Below are 24147 nucleotides of genomic sequence, written 5' to 3'. Positions count from 1 at the left end.
TTTGAATAATATATTCTTTCTTTTGTGAGAGAGACACACCTAATGATCCACTGATAATCAAAGATATTATCGCCATCTTGATGAGTCAGTTTTCTTGTTCCCGCACGAACGCGAATGCTTCCCGTACATGTAAAAGGAAGATAAGATTCCTTTTCTTTTTTTTCCCTTTCTCTCTCACTGTTCGTAATCTGTTGTATATTTTTTTTTTATACTTGAAAAGCCGATTTTTCGCCTTTTGCATATTCCAAGTCGATGGTTTTTTTTTTAAATAAGGGAGACAAACATTTTTGTTAATCAAGAGTTTAATTTTGAGACCGTGTGAGTATTTCAATTTTAAAAATTTATATTTTCTTTTCTTTTTCTCTCCACTGTTTCCGATGCTTTGAAAAAAAAACAAACTTGTGTTGTAAAATATTTTGAGGGAGAGAAACTATAATGTTATATATGCTTGAAATTATTCTCTGTCATCGAGAAAGTGTTGAATTTGAATTTTTTTTTAGAATTTCCTTTGTTTGGATTTAAATATTTCGGCATGTCGCGAAACAAGAATATTTATATATGATGTCGCATATCGTTGGAAAGCTAATTTTTTTCCGCACACAATTATGTTAATGTTTTTTCATTTTGATAAATATTTATGCATTTAATCCGGAAATCTTATATTGAAAATTATTGTTGTCATTATAAACTTTGCTGAAAGCCGTTCATTTTCTTAAATCGACCCCATATTGAGAGAAGATGTTTTTCTTTTGGTTTCATGTTTGTGTTCGCGCCTCGGGATACAATTGGGTAAAATTTTGGATGACGCAGTTTGCGCGACGAATTAGAGGGTGCGCTTTCTCAAGCCCCGCCCATCACTCAATTTACATATTATCACTGAAAAACTTTGGAGGCGTGCAGTTCATCGGGACCAGTTGCACGAGAAAGCGTGGTCCCGCCGTTGAAGAATCCCCCCCCCCTCCCCGTAACTTGAAGATCCCCTGAAACTCAAATCCCAAGTCAAGTCACTCAAACCCCTATGTAGTTCTGAACTGCCAAAAGTCGTAACATTTTATTTGAAGATGTAAGTTCAAGAAAAACAGCTATAAAAAAAAACAGTATGAAGCATCGTCTTGTCATATCAGTTGCTCCCAACTGATCCAGGAAGGAAGGTTTACTGTCATGCCCGAAAGATGAAGCCCAGCAGCTGTCTCTTGCAGTCCAGTCCAAGGATGGCACTTCGACCACACTACCCCGAGTGGTAGTACAGATGGAGAACTTTGATGCTCCGACATCGTAAAGTATGTGCACGGACCGTTGCTTCAGCAGATACAGAGGACATTAATCGTTCAATTCGCCAAGCAGATTCGCCAGTCAAAGGATGACTTATGAGAAAACGAACTGTCCGTACTGAGTGTTCAAGTTAAAGGGAACTGTTCATCGAAATCCGGTTGTCAAGAATGAAGTGACCTTAATATGGGAGATAGTGAGTAAATTTTCTCTTACAAATTTTGTTGAGTGGTCAGGAAAAGCCAAACTGCAGTAATATTTAGTTTCTTGTCTTTTGCAATCAAATAATTTTTCGATAAGTAAAATAAGGTTTTCAGCATCATTGTTTTTTTTTTGGTATTTTGTTTTTGGAATTAAGAATTAAAGAACCTAATGTGCATTTAGACCTCTGTGTGTTACCATATTATTTTTTCTTTGTGACTTAATTGTTTCGGTTAAAATGCTCTAGTACATATTTATTCAGGAGAATTACTCACCGACACACAAAGGGTTATTGCGGACACGGTAACAACTCAAAAATGGTACCCCTCTAATATGATCACCAGGCCAAAAGTTTTCTTTCTTCGAGTACTGTATACTTAAAATAGTACTCAACAATTTTGCACCACGACAAGATTTCCAGATACAGTTCTGTTTTGAAAGATAGCAACATAAGGTCATCTTGGCGACTTGTTTCTAAGATTGAAAAGTACAATTTCTTGCTAAATATGATAAACTAATGAAACCACGTTAGTACGTTTATACTGACGTCACTCCCTCATCAGCCAATCATATCACTGAGCCGTTTTGGGTTTTAACGGCTCGTGTGAGCACCCACGGCTTGAAAATACTTCCGACGATTGAAGAAGTGTGGTTTTTTTGGAGGACCTACCTGGAAAATTCTTGAAAAATTCACCTAATTCTCCTTTTTTTTAGACTCCTCTTCTCTTGAGGAATGCCTTAAGATTTCTCTGTTCCTGGTAGTTTCTTGTGTGCGGTGGAAGTGTAGAGCCGCGGTTTTTTTTTCAAGAACTGTCGCTCATTCGCTCTTCTAGACGGCTCATGAGCAGATCGCCCATCTGCAGTCTGCACTTCAGACTAATATTTCAATAAACAACCATGGGATGGACTCTACCTTTTCCACAATCAATGTGATTTCCATAACCAAGGTAATCGTATTTTATATTTGGAGGAAAATGTTTGTTTGAAAATACAGTAAAACCAAAGGCATGTATAGGGGGAAGGGGGCTCCTTATAAGCTTTTAACAGCCAATGTTCCATGAATGAAACAGTTATTATTTGCAAAAAATATCAGATTAATTCAAACATTTCGGGATCTTTACTTGGCCTTTCAAAAGAGTAGAATTCACGGCCAGGATCAGAGTTGTCTTGGGCTGCTTCATTGTTTTTGTTAAATATAGGCCTACGTGGATTCGCGTGGTCTCTTGTTCGTGACTATATACTCGCTGTCGGAACTTAAGTTAACCTTTGGATAAGATCGTATCTATGGGGAAGAAGGGGGGGGGGGTGGCCTTTTTCTGAATGCACTACCTAGAAATAATAGAAAATTCGGTTTGGGAGCAATACGAAAACTTTATAATCGATTTTGTATGTATTCACGTACTAATCCGGTGCCAAATGTGCTTTATTTGGAACACTCCCATAGAAACAGCCCACTTATAAGGTATCTGCTTCGTATAAAAAAAAGGTAAAATCACTGTGTGGAAGTGTCACTTTTCAAAAATGAGTTTTTTTTAAACTTGACAATGAAAGGACACAAATCCCCTGAACAAATTACAGCTATGCCTTTTTTGCTCACGTTGACTGTCTTCTTATCAGTAATTCTAACCCCAGTTGGTAGTAAACCCAGATGTTTATCGAAACGCTAGATCCATAGAAAATGAAGTCTCATGCTCAGATACTATTACAATTGGGCAACAATCAGGCGTATTTACTGTTTTTCCACCTTTCTCCTATTCTGTTCTAATATTCTTGACCACTTATTCCTAGAATTCACCACCTTGGAAAATATCCGGCTTGGACTCCCGCTCCTGTGAAAACGCCTGTGTCTGTAAATCACTCTTTGGGTCACTCGCATGCTGGCATACTGTTTTGGTCATTTACGTGTTCACACAATCTCTACGGCCCCCTTTTGGTCACTCGCATGATCGCATATGCTTTATGCCACGATTTTGATCGCTCACTGACCTGGTTAGTTGCTCTCTAGGTTACTTTTTTTGGTCATCCACATACTTGCACCTGATCTAGGTCACGCTTTTGATCGCTCATGGACGTGGTACCTCACTCTCTTGTCTCTAGGTTACTCTTCTGTACATTGATGTGCTTGCAAACGTTCTAGATCACTCATTGACCAGGTCCCTCGCTCTGTAGTTTTTTGCTTGGTTGTTAATATGCTTCCTCCCATTCTAGGTCACGCTTTTGATCGCTCACCAACCTGGGGTCACTCGCTCTTTCTTTTGGTGGTCCACGTGTTTGCACACGCTCTAAGTCAGGGCTTGACAAATCCCAGGCGCCAGGTCACTCCGACAAATATAGAAATTTTGCATTGGTATCTAAAATGTTATATGCTTGATTGCTAAATTGGAGTGCTAGGATGACAAAGTTGTTGGCAATTATGTCACAGTGTGTCTACCAACACGGAAAAGAGTTGCTGAGTCCTAGATAAGCTGAAAATAACCCATTATTTTTTCAAAAAAATGCTTGGCTCCTAAGAAATTTGCTTGGCGCTTAAATTATTTTTTGATTTGTCAAGCCCTGCTCTAGGTCACTCACTCTCTGGGCAGAAATTGATTTATGATTTTGCCACTCTTCTCACATTCTACTAATTTTCTCGGCCACTCATTCCTCAAACCTGCGGCCCTTTGCTATAGCTCGCTAAGCTCCCTAACAGTGCGTTTTCCCCATATTCTTTATTTGGGTGGTTTTTTTTTATCATTTCACGATCATTTTATGCACAAAAATGGGCATAATTGAACCTTTGTAGTCTGGTGTCAAATCCTAAAGGCAGCCATGTCCCAGAAGGAAATCAAATCGTATTGCTAGAGGTTTGTGCACTAACCTCTCTAACAATCAAAAGCCTTAGTAATACGCTACAGTAGTAAAACAACACTTGTAAAATTCTGCACAAAATGAGATATACTTAGTATTATTACATATTCTTTCATTTCACCATAATCTTTCATCTTTTTCTTCTAGATTATACTCTATATATAAAGTCGTGCACTTTCACGGGCTTAGTTCATGTGCATGTTAATGTCCCTTTGTAACATGCCTTAATGCTTTTACGTAAAAAAGTGACATTTTTCTTTATTGCTTTTATAGTTCTAGTAAACAACATCAGTCTGCGATTATTCATGTTTATCCAAACATAGAAGGTTTTCTTTGTGTGAACTGAAAATATGCGTATTGAAAACCAGGGCCAAAACTAGAGGGGGGGGGGAGAACAGGCTGGTCTGGTGCTCTGGATCGGAGGGGGCGAAAATTTTAAAATTTGTGCTCGCTTCTGCTGACCAAGCATCTATTTGCAGCCCTATTGATGACACTGTAGTACTGGTTTTATTGCAGCAGCAAGAGCGGGTCTTGGACAAGGACCGCGGTGAGCCTTTTCAGGGCCTCGAGGCCGACATTTCCTCGAGGCCCTGAGGCAGTGCCCTACTTGATTCAGCCTAGTTGTGGCCTTCAAACTTTCTTGAACTTTTCAGGGGTAGGGGGCTTGATTTTCCAACCCCCAGAATCACAACAAAGTGGTTTTATTCATTTTTGTCAGTAAAATTGCCACCTCCCTCAAATTTGCCATATGGGGCAGCAGCCCCTCCCTAACTCTTGATCCAAATATATGACCATTAGAGAAAGTAACAGAACTTGCAAAGCATATGGTCGTTAGGAAAGGATAGTCTCAATATTGTGAATAGTTTCAAACAGGACCGTTCCCACTTTCCTACATCCGAAATTCCAAGGGCGTAGCGAGGGGAGGGACTTGAGGGTCTGGTTTCCCCCCCCCCCCCCCCCGAAATGTGAGAAAATGACTGAAAAAAGGGGAAAAGATGGCCAAATCCATTGTTCTGTCACTTTGGTCCCCCCCCCCAAAATGAAAGTGGTCCCCCCCCCCCCCGAACGAAATTTCTGGCTACGCCTCTATGAAGTTCATTTCAGCTTATGTAGAGAATCTTTTCATGTTATTTCATTCGATATGAGGGGAATCATCCCCATAACAATGAATGTTGCAAAAGTGCATTAAAATTAATTTTCACTTCTAAAAATCTTATTGGGGAGTAAAAATGCTTCTCCGAATTTTGGGTAAAGGAAGCAGTTCTTTTCATTAAAGTATCAACATAATTTTAATAAAAAAGAATAAAAAATTTTGTGAAAATTCCAGAAGATGGAGGCTTTTAGAAGTTCAGGACAGATTACATTACACCAGTGGTTCTCAACCTTTTTTGACTCATGGAGTCCTATTTGGTCTATAATTTCTATGGCGGAGCCCTGCTTGACTCAAGGAGACCTTTTTGTGAATAGTTTTTATGGTGGAACACTGTAAGCTTCTTTTTTTATTTATTTATCAAATTTGCTAATTTATTTTAATTCCCTCGAGTGGCCGCGGAGCCACAAGGGCTCCCGGTTGAGAACTGCTGCATTACACAAATGACATCAAACTTTCGGAAATCTAGCAATGTTCCAATAAATAAAGTACCAGGATTTGTTCAGGTAGAGCACCGGTCATGACAGGCTCAATAAATTGTGTTGGTATACAACTAATTAAACAAAATTATTTGATGCTGTTTCCTTTTTTTTTTGCACATAAGCTGGCTCTAGTTGTAAGTCAAGTTCCTGGAAAAGTCATCGCAAAAGCACAAGATACTATAAATTCTAAATATCTAAACAACATAATCTATTACAAGCAATAAAATTTAACATCTTGATAATTTTAAAATTATTTTGCCAAAATTATTTCATCAACGTTGAATTCATGGAACGTATACATGAATAATTGGAATCTTTCGGGAATCTTTCTCATTCCCGCCTATGACGACAGCTGTCAATCATCCCTATCTGCCCTTTCACAAAAATGCCTTATATACCCATACCCTCTATCTCGGCCGGATATGGGCGGTTTGGCTGTTTGCATGTAGAGCCATCTCCGGCCGGATTGGTTTTTATAGAGTTAATTTCCAATTATTCGCTGCTCAATTAAAATTGATAAAATTTCCTCAGTTATATTCACCACTATTCTAACTGATCACTGTCCAGTCTCTTGTAAGTTAGTTTTTTTTGTGTAATCCTAAACCTGCTGATGTGTGGTAAAAACAATTATTTTAAAAAATCTCACCGGAATTTCATCATATTTGCAAAATTAGTTTTGCAATTACGAAAAATAACCAAGGCTGCATTTAATTTATCTTAAAATTTGAAACTGTAATTGATACCTCCATATAGATAATAACAAAAAAACATAACAGGCCTTGGATTACACCTGCATTGGTAAATTTGACCAAAATTAAACAAAAACTTTCCTTGAAATCTAGGAAGAATCCGTATGATTTATCAATTCAACAAGCTTATAAAAATGTAACATTTCTCAAAAGTCAAATAAAATTAACAAAAAAAAATTTTTACACTAATAAATTTTCTAACTGCAATACATCAGTTAAATGCTGGAAATTCATTAACAAAATACTTGGATCAGAGAACAAAAATAAAATACAGTGGAACTTCGGTTAACTAGCTTAATTTGTTTTACCAACATGCTCGTTATCCAAATCAAACTTCCCTGTAGGAAGTTATGAAAGCTTGAATAATTCGATCCACAATTAGTCATTCACATAAAAATGGCATTCAATCATTAAATACATTAACAATTATCCATAATGCAATGAAATATACATAATATTAACAAATATAACATCACAAATAAATGTACAATACAATAATGTTTACAAATTAACTTACTCTAAACCAGTGGTTCTCAACCTCTTCAAGCCTTTTTTTTTTTTTTCAAACCAAATGTTTTGACTCTGCTCAAGCAAGTGGACTGTATCTGAAGAAGGCTTTGAAACTTAAACAACTTTATTCTTATGCTATTAGAACATTACTCAAGAGAGCGACGGAAGGCCCGTGCTCTTTCTCTCGTGCTAAGGCAGCAACTCTCCTCTACTCCCACGCAGTGGGAGGGTTTTGGCGCAGCTTGGCAGTCTTAACACTCTCGCCGGTTGAAATTACATAATTTCAATTATGAATTATACAATACATACAATACAAAATTTTTCAAAATAGAATAAATAACGCAATAAAAATTAATGTCCTGAATAAGTGAATGAAATGAATATACAATATGAATACATTAGAACATGTTATACACAAATGCAAAAATAATTCTTATACAATAGGTAAAACACAAATATTTCACATACTTCTTTTCAAAATTTTGCCACTGGGCAAACGTATATTTACAACTCGCTGGTTTTGGCGCAGCTTGGCGGTCTTAACACCGAGCACAACTCAGGTCTATTGCCATAGGCAATTTACTACCTAGTGAGTTGTGCCGGAAGTGTAACTGCGTGTAACTAGCAGTCTGAGTGCGTATCTAGTGTTGTGTATGATTTTTCAGTGCTGCCATCTATATCTCAGAAGTGAAGTGAGTGATGTGTAGTGACTGAATATTTGTACTGTTTGTAGGACTGTTGCTCTCTGTGGCGAGACTTTTTAATGGGGAGATCGGCTCGCATCCTCTTCAAGCCTGTGACCCAGTTTCATTCATTTTTGTGAATCGAAGACATGGCCAAACACACTACCAACAGAAAATAAATGAGAAAAAATTGAACGGCTTATCACTCATAGCCCGGTATGAATGATACTAGGACCCGGTACCAGACCACGGCCCGACGGTTGATAAACACTGCTCTAAACGAGAGAGAGAGAGAGAGAGGGCTATTGTTTAAGACGATTTACAGACTCACTGTTATTTGCAAACTCATTCTTTTTACATGACTTTCAAAAAGAACCTTATCCAATGACACTACTTGCTTTTGCCTCTTTTTTATGATTTCTGAGAAATGGTAAATTGCAGTGTTCATTGGAGGGATTGCCCATTGCTACCACACAGCTTTATTTTGATGGTTCTTTTATGCAGTTTTGCACAGATTCCCGCATTCTACACATCTCTCTAATCTCATTTTATGTAAAAGACTCTTCTTTACGTCTCTCTTCCTCAGATAAAATACCGTCCATAAACTTGTGCTGGTGCATGCACAAGAGATCCATAGCTTCATCTACTGTAAACTTTGAGTAGTCACTAGTTCTTGAATGCCATCCTGACGAACCTCCAGTTCATGGTCTTCCCCAAGCACAAAATTTCTTCCACAAGTAGTGGCTCTTGTAGGCTCTTGTTAGCCCCCTTAAAATCACATTCAATAATGCAATTATTTTTTCCAAGCAGAATTTAAAAAAAAAAAACCTGTTACATCTAGTTTTGTATCATAAATATTCACAGACACGTGTGTTAAATTCCGACTGAGGCATGCTTTCTGGAGACCATAGGGTAGAATAATACCCAGAATTTCATAACACATGTGTAGGCAAAAGCAAAAAACCATCGATTCTGTTGTAATAATGTGAAATAAAATCACAGTGAATTCTTTTCCTCCAATCAGAATGGATTTCTACCAAAAAGAAACACCGAATCTGCACTTTTAAACTTTACTGAATATGTGTACAAAAATATAAACTTATCTCAAAAAACTATAGGCATTTTCTTAGATATTAGGAGAGCATTTGATAGCGTCTATCACAGAATTTTGCTTTCTAAATTGCATTCTTGTGGTATCAGAGGCAACGGTTTTAACATTCTCCACTCGTATCTTACTAACAGAACTCGAAGAGTAAAATGTAATGCTCATTTCAGTAATTTTATGAATATTATCAGCGGAGTCCCACAAAGATCTGTATTATGTCCTTTATTATTCATTATCTTTATTAATGACTTTAGAATCTTAAAATAAGTGGTAAAATCATTACATTTGCCGACGATACTATCATTCACTATTCTGGAACAGATTATCAACCACTTATCACAACAATTAATAGTGATCTAATTACAATTCAAAACTGGTTTAGTAATAATAATCTCAAGTTGAACATTTCTAAAAGTAAATTTATTAATTTCTCTTTACTTAATATTCCATCTCTTGAACATCACATAATGCTCCATGAACCAAATTATTTTTATTTTTATTCATGTAATTGTCAACGTCTTGAACAAACAAATATGATAAAATACCTTGGTATTCATGTTGACCAGAATTTAAAATGGCTTTCTCATATTGACCATTTACAAGCTAAATTGTGTTTCGTGTTATACAAATTTTATCTCAAGCCTATCGTGAGTAAAACCTTTCTACTAGCCTACTACTACTCAATTTTTTATTCTCATTTACTGTATGGTCTATCAGTCTGGGGAAGCGGTTATGTATCAAATGTTACTCTTTTTTTTTTGTCTCTACAAAAAAAAAATGATCAGGCTATTGACATCTGATTATAACACTCCATCAAACAAACTCTTCCATCAACTTCAGATCCTACCTCTGCGTTACTTATATTTTTATAGATCAGTAATTAAGAAGAACTTTACCCTCAAACTCAGCCCGCACATTTGCTTACCTCAATTCCACTTATTCACTACCTTTAGGTCACAAAACTATACTCAAAAAACATTTCAGTTTTCTTGTTCTGAAATTTTATAATACTTTTCCCATTGAGATTAAAGAGGCAACTACATTCTGGAGTTTAAATAAAAAATCTTAAGTTCCATCTTTCCCAAATTCCAGACATCGAGATCCACTTTTAATTTCATCCTCATTTTCTCTTAAACATAACTTTCATTTTTCCCCCCTACTTTTTCAACTCAATGTATGAATTAAATAGAAAAAAAAAGGAAAAAATTCATTCACATAACATCCAACTTCTTGTTCAGAAAAATTCAGACAAATGCATTGCATTGGCATGGATGCACATTATTTTATTCTGCATATGTTGATTCATGTTCTCATATCGCATAAGCGTCACAACACCTTCAACCCTGTTACATGTTTATTATTCACACACATTGGCATATGCAAGGGGGGTTGGGATTCTAAACCCTCTCCTCGAGTCGAGATTATAGTGTTGTTTCTCAAGAAAAAACATAACCCACCCCCGAGGAAGTTCTGTGTATGCCTATGTTCACACCAATTGTATATATCTTGCCACCACCTATTGTTATACTAAATTTAATTACATTTCTCTTTCCTTCCTGTTATTTTCTTTTGTTTTCTGTTTATTTTTCACTTATCTTTGATACATATTTTTATTTTTGTTTCATTAATTATTTTTCTACCCATTTGTCAAAAATTCTAACTTATTGTAGTAATCTTAACATACACAAACATTTCAGTTATAACAACCAGTATGGGACTAATGTCTCCTTGGTTGTTTTGTGCTTGTATATGAATGGCATTTTATTTTTTGTAATTATTTGAAATAAACAAAAATAATGTAAAAAATAAGTTCTAACCATCCCGGTGGCCCTTGTGTTTTCTTAATTTTTTAGGGCACAATATGTATGGTGTAGTTACCATAAAATAAATATATATAGGTTCTTTCCAACCCTTTTACTGAAAGTTGTTTTTTATTGTTTCTCGGATAATCTGAGTTTACAGTAATCCGAGATTGTCTCGGTCCTGTTCACCTTGGGTCGTCAAGACTCTACTGTACTTATGGATAACATTTTGTGGCTATGCTAAGGTTCAGTGGTTACTCCTGAAGCCGGATTGGAAAATTCTGAAAACCGGTCAGTGAGAAAAAATATCTTTTGAATGTTTTTAAAAGATTAGAACAAAAAGTGAAAATCAAATCAGGTCTATTTTTCTAGTAAATATGAAAAGAAAAATTCCAAAACGTGCATTTTGGTAAACTCAAAAATAGTGATAGTAACATTGATTTGCATTTCTTTGGCTTGCTCATTTCTAACAAATAAGATGCAAAATTTACTAGAATGCTTAATTAAAAAAAATATTAAATCAAGCTAAATTTTAATGAAAATGCTATAGAAATGTAACTTTAATTTTAAGCCAGAATTATGTCAAGTATTGAAACAAAAATTTTGCAGAACAATAGTCTTGATACTTCATCTCTACTAAAAGTAGAAGCAGATGTGCTACGTAGCATTAGTTTCGAAGATGTTGTGAAAGACTTTGCAAAACTAGAAAAAGGGGAAAAGGACCTTTGAAAAAAATGAGACGTGTGCTTACAAATATGTATTCACATCATATGCAGCCTACTTCTGAAAAATAAAATTTTATTTAATGTTTCTTATGGTTTTTTCCTTTCGAATTGATAGATTCAATGAATAAGTAGATGGAAATACAGCGTGTGTCGTTACCCTGGAGAGCATTGGCAATATCCAATATTGTCAATTCTCACTAAAAACAAAGCTAAACTTGAAGAAAGCCTGAAAGTAAAAATTATTAGCCTTTAAACGTAAAAAATCGCTTATGACGATACAAACTTTGTAAAGTTTGTACAGGTCAAAACGTCGTATAAGTACGAAAATAGTTTTGCCGAAATTTTTTTGAAAATTACCTCTCTCCTTCTCCAGCCATATCCCCCCCCCCTTTTTTTTTTAAAGAAGGTTTTAATTCAAAATCATTGGTTTCTATTTCTGTGGAAAAAAATTGTGGTAGGCTTGTGTGTTATGAACAAGGCCACAAGTTTCGATATGAACACTTTGTTTGTGCCTTGAATCTCGTTGTCTGTATTTTTTTTCTTTCATAAAGAACACATGGACCAGGCTCTATCGGATTTTGCCAATTTTAGTCATTGCCCCTGTGAAGGGGCGGGACCATGTCTAAGAAAACTTTTATAAACAATACACAGCGTTGTCGCTACTGACATAATGATATTGGTATCATCGGATTTGTCTTTGAAGTAGCTAATAGACGATACCAATACCGTCTATTTACGTTGCAAACTTCTCAAGATAAAGCGCAAAATAATTTTGCTATGAATGCGGGACATGAGCCTGGTGTCCAGACCGGGAAAGCTATTTAAACCAGAGTAGTACCCAGGGCCGCAACTAGACGCTTGGTCAACCAGAGCAAGCACGCTCCCCAGATATTTTGATGCCCCTTTATAATGCTGAAGAAGAGGTTAGATGGTAAAATTTTTGCCCTCCCTCAGGCCTGGCCACCAGACCAGCTTGCTCTCTCTAGTTGTGACCTTGGTAGTACCATTAGATTTGTCTTGAAAATGCCTATGATTGGCTTATATTTGCATTGCGAAGCTGGGCCTTTCACTTACACAAAAGAGATTTACCAGGCCACCGGCTTCCAAATGTTCAGAACGACTGACCTATATTACGAAGGCTGCAATTAGATAAGTACTTGGTCAGCACGGGGAAAGCACATGTAGCGACCCTTTTTCAACTGTTTATTATCATTCTTTTTATTATTATTATTATTTATGTCAGTGTGGCAACATGTGTATTTTTATGCAGTCAAAGCCGACTATCTTTATTGTTTGTTACATTCGGCATATCCGTACGTCTGCCACACGCTCCTGCTGTTGAGTTTGTAATAGTTATATAAATTGTAAATAAAACATGTAAATCATTAACAATCGCTATATTCTACTTGTGAGTGAGCTTACCGAACAACGTCGCGCCCCCAACGCGTAACACACACATTCTGTCACCCCCTTGTAATGTTGAATGATAGGCAAAGAGGGGAAATTCGCTCCTCCTCTGGCCTGGCACCATGGCAGCAGACCCACTTGCTCTCCTCTAGTTGCGGCTTTGTATCAGTCTGTTACAGTCTCAGGATCGAAGCTTTCCTTTTTTTATAACAGTCTAGCCCTCTAGCGGCAACAGTGTGGCTCCATAGTTCATTTGCTCAAAACTGTCAAGTAGTCAGAATAATGTGGCCACTCAGTGTATAATGCAGTAAAACCTATCTTTTGTGGACACCAATAAAAAAAAAATTCTTCTGTAAAAGAGGTGTGACCATTAATCGGGTTTGAATTGCATACTTTCAAGGGTAAATTATTATTATTTGGCCATAAAAGGGGGGGAGGTGACGGCATCTGAGAGGTATCCGTTAAGAGGGGTTTTACTGTATAAAAATGTGTTAATTGTTTTCTCACTAAAGCTCACTGACCTCTAAGCATCCCTAATTAAGAACAGTTGATTTTTAACCTTCAGTTCACATGTTTAAGCTAAGCGCATTGCATATTACATGGGTGGAGATACGGGGGGGGGGGAGGAGAAGCACAACCCCCCCCCCCACAACGTCAAATGTGGAGTCGACTGATCTAATGTATGTATGCATATATGAGTTGACATCATTGTGCCCCCCCCCAGCAATAATGACTGTGCTCCCCCAGACTTCCAAGTCTATCTCCGCCTATGGCATGTTAGTTCCACTTTTTATCCATATCTGTGGCAGGGCCATCTTAAGAGCGCCTGGGCCAAGTGATTTTTTTGAGGCTGTACCTGTCAAATTCCGAAAATATCGAACAGTTGTTATTTTTGTGAGCCCCTTGTTCTGTTGAGGCTCCCGGGCAATGCCCGATTGGGTCCATGCGTTAAGACAGCACTGATTTGTGTTCAGTCATCATTTTAAATCAGCAAAAAAATTTAAAAGTTGGCGGCTTATAAGCTGGGATTTTTGGTGGGTTTCTGGATTAAAAATTTTCCTTCCCCCCCCCCCTCCCCGTTCAATAAATTTATGATGTCAAAAATAAAACACAATAATAGAATTTGTACCCCCCTCCACCCTTCTTAGCTCTCTAAATAGTGGGCCATGCATCGAGTAATTGTTATTGCCTTGATCTGGAGCCCTGTCAGCACCACCCTTCGGGGAAGGGGTCGGTCATGGCATCCATCCCATGAAAGTAAGAGATAAGCAGGCTTAGAGTAATTAAGAGTTCCCAAAAATCCTCCTAAAATAGTGGTTCTAAACCTTTTTCAAACCGTGACCTGATGAATGAAATTTCTATGAGTCTAAGTCCCGGTTTGCAATAATTTACTTGTTCATGAGGTAATAAATAGTTAATAAACAACCAATTACTTTTTAATTCTGTGAAAATTGATTGATTAATTAATTAAAGCACTTTTAATAGATAATTAATTTAAAACCCATTTAAGCACTTTTAAAAGATTAATTAATTTAAAACTCATTTAATAAATTTATGAATTGAATTCATCATCTTACGGTCTTAACGGACTGTTAGAGCATTTTTCCTTTTTGATACTGTATTGATAATGTACAGAACAAGTCAAAATAGGTAGGTATGAACGAAGCGTTTCATCAGAAACTGCAAAGATTGTCATTGGAAAATATAATTGATCACAAAATTAATCGAAAGATCTTAATATTGAATTTCACAGAATAATTTTGCATAGTTTTCATTCAGAGTGGGAAATGAGAATCTTGCTATACATTTAAATTTATTTGTGCTGACTTACATCGACGTAACACTTATTTATTAGCACATTTTGTTAATTTAATGTAAACTATATTTTATGACCGAATTTCGTATTTTATCTTAGCTAGAAAAAAGTAATGATATAAAAAAATTCTACATTGTAACTCACCATAAAAGTCAGCTGAAGAGCAGGAGATTGTTCAATTTTGGGTGAAACACTCGTTTAGGTATATTCACGATAGATGCTCATGTAAATTGTGTAACTTTATAAATTTCAAGTGATTTTTCTACTCTAAAATTTGAAATGTTCTCTCTAAATTCGTAACAAAAATTTATATTTGTGAACCTATCATTTGAATAAATGAACAATACTACACTGGGAAAAAAGCACAGCGGAAACTTGCAACGTAATTCACTGCGTGCGAAGAAAACTGTACCATCACCAGTGCATCACCAGTCATCTGCACCTTGATGGCCAATTCAAAACACAATATATTCAGCGGGTACTTCACTGATTAGTTGCTGACATTTGCCATGCACATGTCAATTACTTCGTTCATTCCTGAGAACAGGTTAATACATCTTCCATCGTTATAATTGAACTGCTAGAGATTTTTAGGGGTTTTGCGGCTGGTCGGTCATAAATATCAGAAATTCCCAATCATTCACCAGTTTATAGTACTTTGAAGTATTCTACTTTGAAGTTATGCGGCTTGGCCTCTGGTGAGTAGCAAAATGTAAAACATGTGTCTGGATCCCCCGTCCTATTGATGCACCCGCTGTATCCCTGGGACAAAGCAAGAAAGCCTCCACACAATTGAAATTTAGAGAAAGGTAGGGGGGGGGGGAAATGGCTTCTTCATTTGGCGACTAAAGACAAGCAATAGTTTCAAGGGGGAATTCAAAACGCACCGACGGCAAACACAAATTTTTCATTCTTCCCTTGTTCAATCATGGCTCTCACAAGGGTGGGGCTGACAGGGCCTGGGACAATTTGCATCAATTTTTTTTTTGTTTTTTCACTTTATAAATTCACCATAATGGGCCTGCAAAAGATCCCAGCCTAGGGCAGGGGTGGGAACTCTGCGCCAATTGCGCTGCACTGCTCCAAAACTAATATCTTGCGCCATCCTGCTCCAATAGCGTATTTTCGCATTTTTCTGTGCCAAATAGCGAATTTTGCTTCAGTATGACCGGAATTTCGGAAAGGACGCCAAAAAATTTTTGTTCCTGCTAGCCACGAAACGTTTCTTTACGAGAGAGAAGAGCGTGTTTTATTCCACTATACATAAACTATCTGCCCCTGATCGGGCTTTCCATCGCGAAACCCCGATATTGTCCGTGATCGTGGAACTGAAGATGGTTTGCAATGCCTTTCAGCTTTAAAGTGCAAATTCGAGTGTTTCCGTTTAAAAAAGTCGTCACTGGAAGCAGCAGAAATTACTGTAGTCGATTGTCATTGTGTTAAATCCTGATGATTCGTGAAAAAAAATTTCATTCGGGGAGTAAAAAGCGCATGTCCGCCGAATTACGAATGTTAGTTTAGAAACTTTGCCGAATAACGAGCGTTAAATCGTCAATATCGCCAAATAACGACCAATAAATCGTCAATCTCGCCAAATAACGAGTGTCAGATCGCCAATCTCGCCAGATGAGTGCTGAATCACCAAACAAAGAGTTGATTCTTCCGAAATTCTCTCCCATTTCGTAACAATTTCTTTCCAAGTATAAAAAAATTAAAAACTTATAAAATTTTTTTAGCTCATTTGAAGTGCTGCTGTTCAAGGCAGCAAATAGTACCCTCAGTAAGCAAAAATCATCTTAAATAGACAGGTGCAAAAAATTTTATGACAGCCGCTCTTTCAAACAAGGTGTCAAAAGCCTAAAACACCAAAAACAAAAATCAAGCTGACGAAAAGATGTTTGATAACAAAACACAGTGCAGTTTTATTTTGAAAAGGGTTGAGGGTTAACGAAAATATTCTTGTTAATTTCACTGCTCTGAATCCCATATTTTGCTGCTCCAAATCCCAAATTTGCTGCTCCAAAGCTGCTCCGAAATGGACTTAGTCACTTCCCACCCCTGCTAGGGGCCCTGCTCTAGGATGTGAGGGCCATGTGTGTTCAATATTTGCAGAAACAATTTCAAAATTATGCTTATAACATTTTTATTTCTGAATCTGGGGGTGTTCGGCTCCTTGCAACAAACCGCTTTACTGAGTTGGACACCATTTCACCATCATCAATCAGACGTCTGTATAGCGTCACATCTGAGGACAATAAATATGACTTCATTAATGGGGTGATTTACGAACGAGTAAACGTTTTGCCAGTTAAGCTAGCAGGACTTTAAGAAACTGACGTTACGAGTGGTTGAAGTTATATTGAGGTCTAACTGTATATGAATGATTCCCAGAGGATGAGCCATATGGCTCTCCCATGAAGGACGGCCCCACAGTGCTCCTGGCTGAAGTCTCGGGAGGAATTTTTTTCCGTATAAATTCACAACAGATGGGGGGATTGCGAAATCCTCCCCTGATACCCACAAAACATGTCAATCCAGAAGACTTGTTCGATCACGCGGGGCCCATTCCTGAGAGATAATTTGCAGATAAAAAATATTATATGTACAGTACATTGTACTGTATTTTTATAGGGTTGTGATTCCCAATCTGTTTGTTGAAGCACTTTCTGGGTGCTGCGGACAGGGCCGTAACTAAGCGTGTAGATTATTGCTGTTGAGTTCGGGGTGGGGGGGGGGAACTTAAACAAATGTAGTGATCGATGACTGAAAGATAGTTTTTGTTCCCCCTAAAATTTGCCGTCCTCTCAAAACTGCTGCCCAGGGTCAAAAGTTTTTGTGGAAACATCACAGTGTTTTACAAACCGCACGTTATTTTTTTGCAATGACTCATGAAATACTGATATTCAAATAAAACTTAATTTCTTTGAAATTTATTCCCTATTCCCTGGGCTAACAGAGCCATTTGAGGCCCCTCCCAATAAATTTTGTGAGGGAACTGAGCCCCCAATTTCTGAAAAAACAATGTCATACACCCTCCATGGCTCCCACATGGGATGACTGAGAGGGCTGCATCCCTGGGGCCTGGGACAATTATCATTTTTTGATTTTTCATGCTATAAATTCACTATAGAAGGGCCCGTGAAAAATCTGGTTCAGGAGGGCCCGATAAATATTCTAGCCTAGGGGCCCTGCACCAAGATGTGGGGACCATGGCACTGCCTCTCTCCTGCGTACGCGCTTGAGTCCCGTATATTCGAACGACCAGAAACTTTCAGCCTCTTTGATGTTTTCTTCATGAGGGTGCCTCTGCATGCTCCCCACATTGGTGGGGCTGACAAGGCTCCAGCCTGTGATGATTCTTGTCATTTTTTTTTATTTTTCACGCTGTAAATTTACTATGTAGAGGCCAATGAGAATCAGTCTGACTGGAGGGGCCCCGCCAAAGATCCCAGCCTTGGCGCCCTGCTACAGGATGTGAAAGCCGTGCCACTGCGTATTGCAACTAAGCTCTTTATGGGGGCAATACATCCAAATGAATTTTATTAAACAACTAGCTATAATACCCGGCGCTGCCCGGGTTTTCTTCAATGAGGCTTTTTTGGATCACGTGATATCTCCCTGTCTTTTTCTTGAGGGACATACAAACCGTGTCCAAGTTAACCAATATGGCGACCTGCGCGATTCATGAAATAAACAAATCTAGATTTACACAGAAACGTAGAAATGAATATATATTTTTCTTTTTTTAAGGGGCGCTAGATATTTCGATCCCCCCCCCCCCTGAACTTCAAGTTATCCATCTGTCTGTTCCAGCTTCCAAAAATCCTTAGTTAAAGCTGTGGAATTTTTTCGATGCACTTTTCACGCGCTCATAACTAATTTTAAAATATCCTAACCCACATGAATTTATGCAAATAAATATCAAAAGAGACAATATGGAGACATTAATTTTCATACTTGAGAAGATATAAATGAAATCAATGATATTGCTCGAATATCCAACTCAAAAGTATAGGTTCGGGTAATTACTTCATATTTAATCTCCTGGGCTTCGTATATCTCTAAGCGAACTGAATATTTCAAAAATCGAGAATTCAATACAATTTTTAAAATTATTGATGGGGCGGAAAATCCCACCAATTTCCGCATTTCTACAGTAAAATCGACAATTTTAGCACTGATTTCTATGAGGATCACCCTTTTCCTGACTCTCAAAGCAATGCTGATGATGATTATGACGTCTATTCAAAAAGCCTCTTTACTGAGAGTATATTGAAAATGTGGCAAACCATTATAAAGGCATAAACTATTATACATATACTAACAGGATTAAAGAAATGACAAACCGTTGTAAAGGCATATACACGTCTGAAACGCATTGCTAGGGAACCACGGTAACCAAAGTAAACGTTCGGAAAGTGATTGTTGAGGCCCAAAAACCATTGTTGCCCCACAGTTTTTTGCCAATTTGGGGCATTTGCCCTGGTCTGACGAAATTTTAAAGTAGCCTATCGTTCAAGTCGGGTCCCATTTGGTATATATGCAAAATTTGGTGACGATCGATCTAAAATTGTAGATTTGTATAGAGAACACACACACACACACAAAATCAATTTTATATATATAGATTAAATTATTTTTGTGGTGAATAAATACTCAAAAGTGCATTTTTTTTATCGTATGTACCATCAACGCCAATTCAGAAAAAATGCCAACAGAAATTTCAGGGCATGTGATGATAATGTTGTCCCCAATATAACGATAATCCCTCTACAACGATATTTTTTCTTGGTCTGCAATCATGAACTCGAGGTTTCACTGCATTTCATTTAGCTATTGTTTATTTGTCTTTGTATAAACAGTCATGCAGTATTTTGTCAAAAATGTTTTGGCCCAGGTTCCCGAACTCTAAGTAAAATATGGCTCTCGGAGTGTACTTGTTTCGGTTTCAATCATTATCAGTCTATTTTTCAACTTTTCTTTTCCTCCTGCATCGTCTGGAAACCGCCTTCCTCAAGGGTCACGTTCAAACAAAAGAAAAGATGCTTATGAGTTTTCCAACAGCGGGAACAAGAAAGGACCAAAGCAACTCCACCCCATATCGTCTCCAGATGCCATCCAGAGATGCATGCCTTTGGGGCAGCTACGATTGGCAACAAGGAAAAATGATAATTGGAGATCGAGTGTCGTTGTTGATCGTGAGAAAAATACTACAAATTGTTACAAAAAAAACCAAGGACAAGTTGATTGTGATTTAAAAAAAGTATTGAAATAAAATTTTGAGATTTCTTTACTTAACTTTTTTTTGGGGGGGGGCAATTTTTTTATCATAAAAATTGTTTTCCAAGCCAAATATGGGAAACGTATCCACGTGAATTGGGGGGGGGGGCCTGAGCTGGTCTTCCAAAATTATTAGAGGGGCTTGGTCCCGTGGGCCGGATACAAGTTTACGCCTATGCGCGCACGTTATTATGAAGCCACATACGTTTTGGGACGATTGGACTCAATTCAGCAATGACAGTGTTCTTTGTTACCACCTCAAACTAGCGTCCCATAAATTTTGCCACCTGGGGCAGTTGGCTCTTCCCCCGCCAGTTCCAGTCCTGAATTCTGGCCGGTGCACGAGGAAAACTATAACGTCATTCATCTTGATTTGCATAGTGACATATCAATAATTATTTCATGTATTATGGATAGTAACATTTTTGGATGGTAACAGTTCAAACAAGATTGAGGAAGCTGGTGGGACTTCCCCACAATATCAACAGTACTATTACAGGGGAGATCTAAGGATCATCACACCACCAACTGATGTCTGCAGTCACCCTCTGCCAGTGCAACAAGATATTTTACAAAATATAATTATTTACATAATCAGAATTTCATAATCACATTTCTATATTAGAATTTATACAACATGATATATATAATTAATGATGATCCTTAATGACTCAACTGGGTTTTCTCCCAGGGGAATAACTTGGTTTTAATTTAATTAACTAGGGAGTTATTGGTGGGGCATGACAATGGTACTACTGGAAGGTGGAGCCCAAGGGGCGATACCCTACACACAAAAACAAATTTTGGTAACCTACAAATTTTTGGTAACATCAGGAAATTTTACCAAAACGATAAAACCACCAAAAAGAAAAAGAACTACCATGTTTCTGTGTATCAAAAAATTCCATCCTGATCCAAACCAAAGGGAGCCCTAGTTTGTAGATGCGGATTCAATCATGTCATCATTTAACATTTCTTGTACTTGCTCTTCTACTAGATTTTTCTTTCACTTTGGAAGGGGGGGGGGGTCTGAAAACTGGTTTCCCTTAGGTAATAATTTTATGTTTCATTATATATATGGGGGTTCTTCCGGGTTCATCCCTAAACAGGTCTGGAAATTTGTTCAATAATATTAATTCTTGTTTTTGGTGTAGGTCGAACTCTGAATTTTCAATCGTGTAATTTAATGTTGGTCTACATTACCTCTATATCTGAAAAGTCCACCTTTAAGTTTGTGGTTCTTTAAGTCTACAATTATTTGAGCTTTATTTAGTATGTCCTGAAGATTAAATTGTCAAAAGGAACTCTAGCGAGCATTATCAACTCCATTTACACAATACTGTTGCGTATTTCCAGTTGAGCCTGAAGGACTCCCACAGGTCGACAGTGCTCACCAGAGGCCAATATAAAATGTGTGCCCTTATTTGGTTTTATTCGATTGCGGGAAGAACCTACCTGTTATGCTAATCAGAAACTGATTATAGACTTATCTGCATCTGTGGCTCTTGTAAAAACATGGTTAATTCGTACTACTGGGCATAAAATTTCAATTCAAGTGACTCCTTCTCAGACGTTGTCCCCTCCTATGTATCTGACTGCCCATTTTTCCAAGCCTGTTTCAAGGGGCATTGTCGGCAAATATGCTCTGTCTGATTGCACTGGAAACATCTCAATTTTGACTGAGATCTATTAGTTCCCAGTTGTCTGAATCTCAGTATATTGTTGATTTCTGGTGGATCACTCTATGCTGAAGTCTCTCTTGATCTAGTATATTGATCATCACGAATAACTGTTGAAGATTCTGGTCGTCTTACTTCAAGTAGGTTTTTAGAGCCTAGGGCAATTGAGACATAATTCAATTTTTTCAGAGTCTGGGACAAACAAATCATATGATTGGAATAGAACTAATTTATGTCAGGGTTGTATTTTTACCCTCTGTATTGATAATTAACACACACACAGCAGTGGCGTCTGAGCTAGAGGTGCTGTGGGTGCTCGAGCACCCACTCTCTCTCTTGTAGAATGGGGCAGAGCACCCACAGAATTGATTCAGAAATAAAAATCTCCTATATAAATTTCTGATTTTTTTTGTAAATATCAAAAAATCTGTATTGATGGGGCAATCCAGACACGTTTCAGTGGAATAAATGAATGCCTGCAAAACTTTTTAAAGAAAATGTCTTCTTCTTTATGACTGTACCGGCAGATACGGGATAATTTGGTTATAAGGTCTTGACAGTGCATTGTGCGTGCATTTATTTCCTTAGACCAGCGGTTCTCAACCAGTTCTCTGCAAAGTCCTTGGGGTTCCGTGTGCACTTCCGGAAGGGCTCCGTAGTCACTCAAAGAAAATAAAATAAATCAGTAAATTTGATAAGTAAAAGAGACGAACCTACAGAGCTCTGCCATAGAAATTCTATACTAAAAAGAGCTCCGCAAGTAGATAAAGGTTAAGATCCACTGCTTTAAACTGCTCATCAAGGGAAGTCCTCTGAGTGTTTGGACCTTCTTTTATTTGAAGCAGCTAGGTAAGTAATAGTTCCACTTATAAAATATCAAGTGGTTCTCGAGTGTCTGCCAACCATGGCTCTTTCATGCACGTCCCCTCCAGGATGTGGGGGGGGGGCATAAGATTGTGGAGCCACAAATGTGCCAGCCCTAGAATGGTATCTTTTGCGGGACCCTAGCGCTGACTTTCACGGTCCCCTATATAATGAATTTATAGCATGAACAAAAAATAATGAAAATCGTCCCGGGCCTCAGGGCTGGAACCCTGTCAGCCCCACCCTTGTGGGAGCTATGCTCTCAGCCATCGTTTCTCCTCCACCTTCTAGAAGTGCTGAAAGAAATCAATTTTCAGTACGGAACAGGCACGTATCAATGTTGGAAACTCAGTGACACCCCCTAGGAACCATAACGTGCACTTTTAGAACCACTGATATCTAAATTTGTTTATGTAAAAACTTCGTTACATTAATGTATAGCAAAGGCTATATCGGGCAGGGGCAGTTCGCTGACAGGGTTTCAGCCTGGGGGTCCGGGACGATTCTCATCATTTTTTGTTTTACACATTGTAAATTAAATATAGAAAAGCACTTGAAAAGTTTAGTCTGAGGGCTCTGCTGCGGAATGCCGGAGGCCATAGGGAGTATACAGGGAATACCTTCCGAAAAATCTTGCAATACTGACCTTAAAATGAAAGAATTTAATTAAAATGTATGGGTATTTTCTTTATTTACCAAATATATTTAAATTGAATTTTCTTAAATATTTTGAATTCTTTTTAGTTATATATTTCTGATCACATGGAGGCCCCTCTTTGTTCCGTCCTGCGCATGCTTATGGGGCCATGATTCCATTTGGAGTGATATTTTTGTTTGGAAATCAAACAGTGCTGAGTACAACCACGGTTCCTACTTAGAAGGGGGTGCGCATCTGGGACCATCACAAGAGTTCCGTGTGACAGAAGGAAGGACCCCTTTCTCAAACCGATAGAAATCTTGTTGTTTTCTCACTTTCTATTTTGTTGAAATAGACCAGACCTAGATAGTTGCGAAAGGTGCAGTCCCACCTGGCCGTAAAATTTACGAGGGGGGGGGGGGTGCAATTTCGTAAAAGAAACCCCTTTCTTCTGAAATGGGAAACATGATTTTTTCCCTCTTAAAACTTACATTTCGTGGGAGAAAATACAGCTTCCAGTTTTAAACTCTGATAACATCAAAAAGCTCCCCTGGCTATTACAATTAGTGAAGGAATTCCAAAGAGCATATGCAAAGATGGGGGTTTTTCAGTTTGACCAACATCCCCTTGGGTGCTAGAAAGTGACAGTAGCAGCAGATATATTTGTGTGGGGGTAAAGGGTATGTAGGTATGGGAGAGGTAACTCCAAGAAAGGAATGATTTTGAAACCATTGATATTCCTCTTTCTTTCCCCCCACCAGTTCTTTTTTTTTCTCAATGCTAAAAATGCTATTAAACAATCAGTGAAGTTTGCCGATAACACACTGTAGAAGCTTGTGCGAAGATTTTTTTGGTTGTCTGATTTTGCCAATGGAAAATTCTTTATTGTGATTAGATATTATCAGCATGGTTGTACCTAAAGCTACGGCATTGCACTAATT

The 24147-nt window shown here is 37.8% G+C and overlaps 1 protein-coding gene across 1 annotated transcript in view; it reads left to right on the top strand.

The window, feature by feature from the left end:
• The first annotated feature begins 2366 nt into the window (after positions 1–2366).
• LOC149083293 (DNA excision repair protein ERCC-6-like) overlaps positions 2367–24147 on the top strand; it is a 435993-nt gene continuing 414212 nt past the window's right edge. Inside the window, exon 1 of the mRNA XM_089236536.1 lies at positions 2367–2417. The gene's annotated coding sequence lies outside the window, so the exon portion shown is untranslated. The remainder of the gene's footprint in view (positions 2418–24147) is intronic.

Source organism: Pholcus phalangioides, unplaced genomic scaffold, assembly GCF_987345545.1.
Source record: "Pholcus phalangioides strain wild (caught in Gottingen) unplaced genomic scaffold, Ppha-v1.0 ptg000009l_1, whole genome shotgun sequence".
NCBI lineage: Eukaryota > Metazoa > Arthropoda > Arachnida > Araneae > Pholcidae > Pholcus > Pholcus phalangioides.
This window is presented reverse-complemented; position numbering and strand designations above follow the sequence as displayed.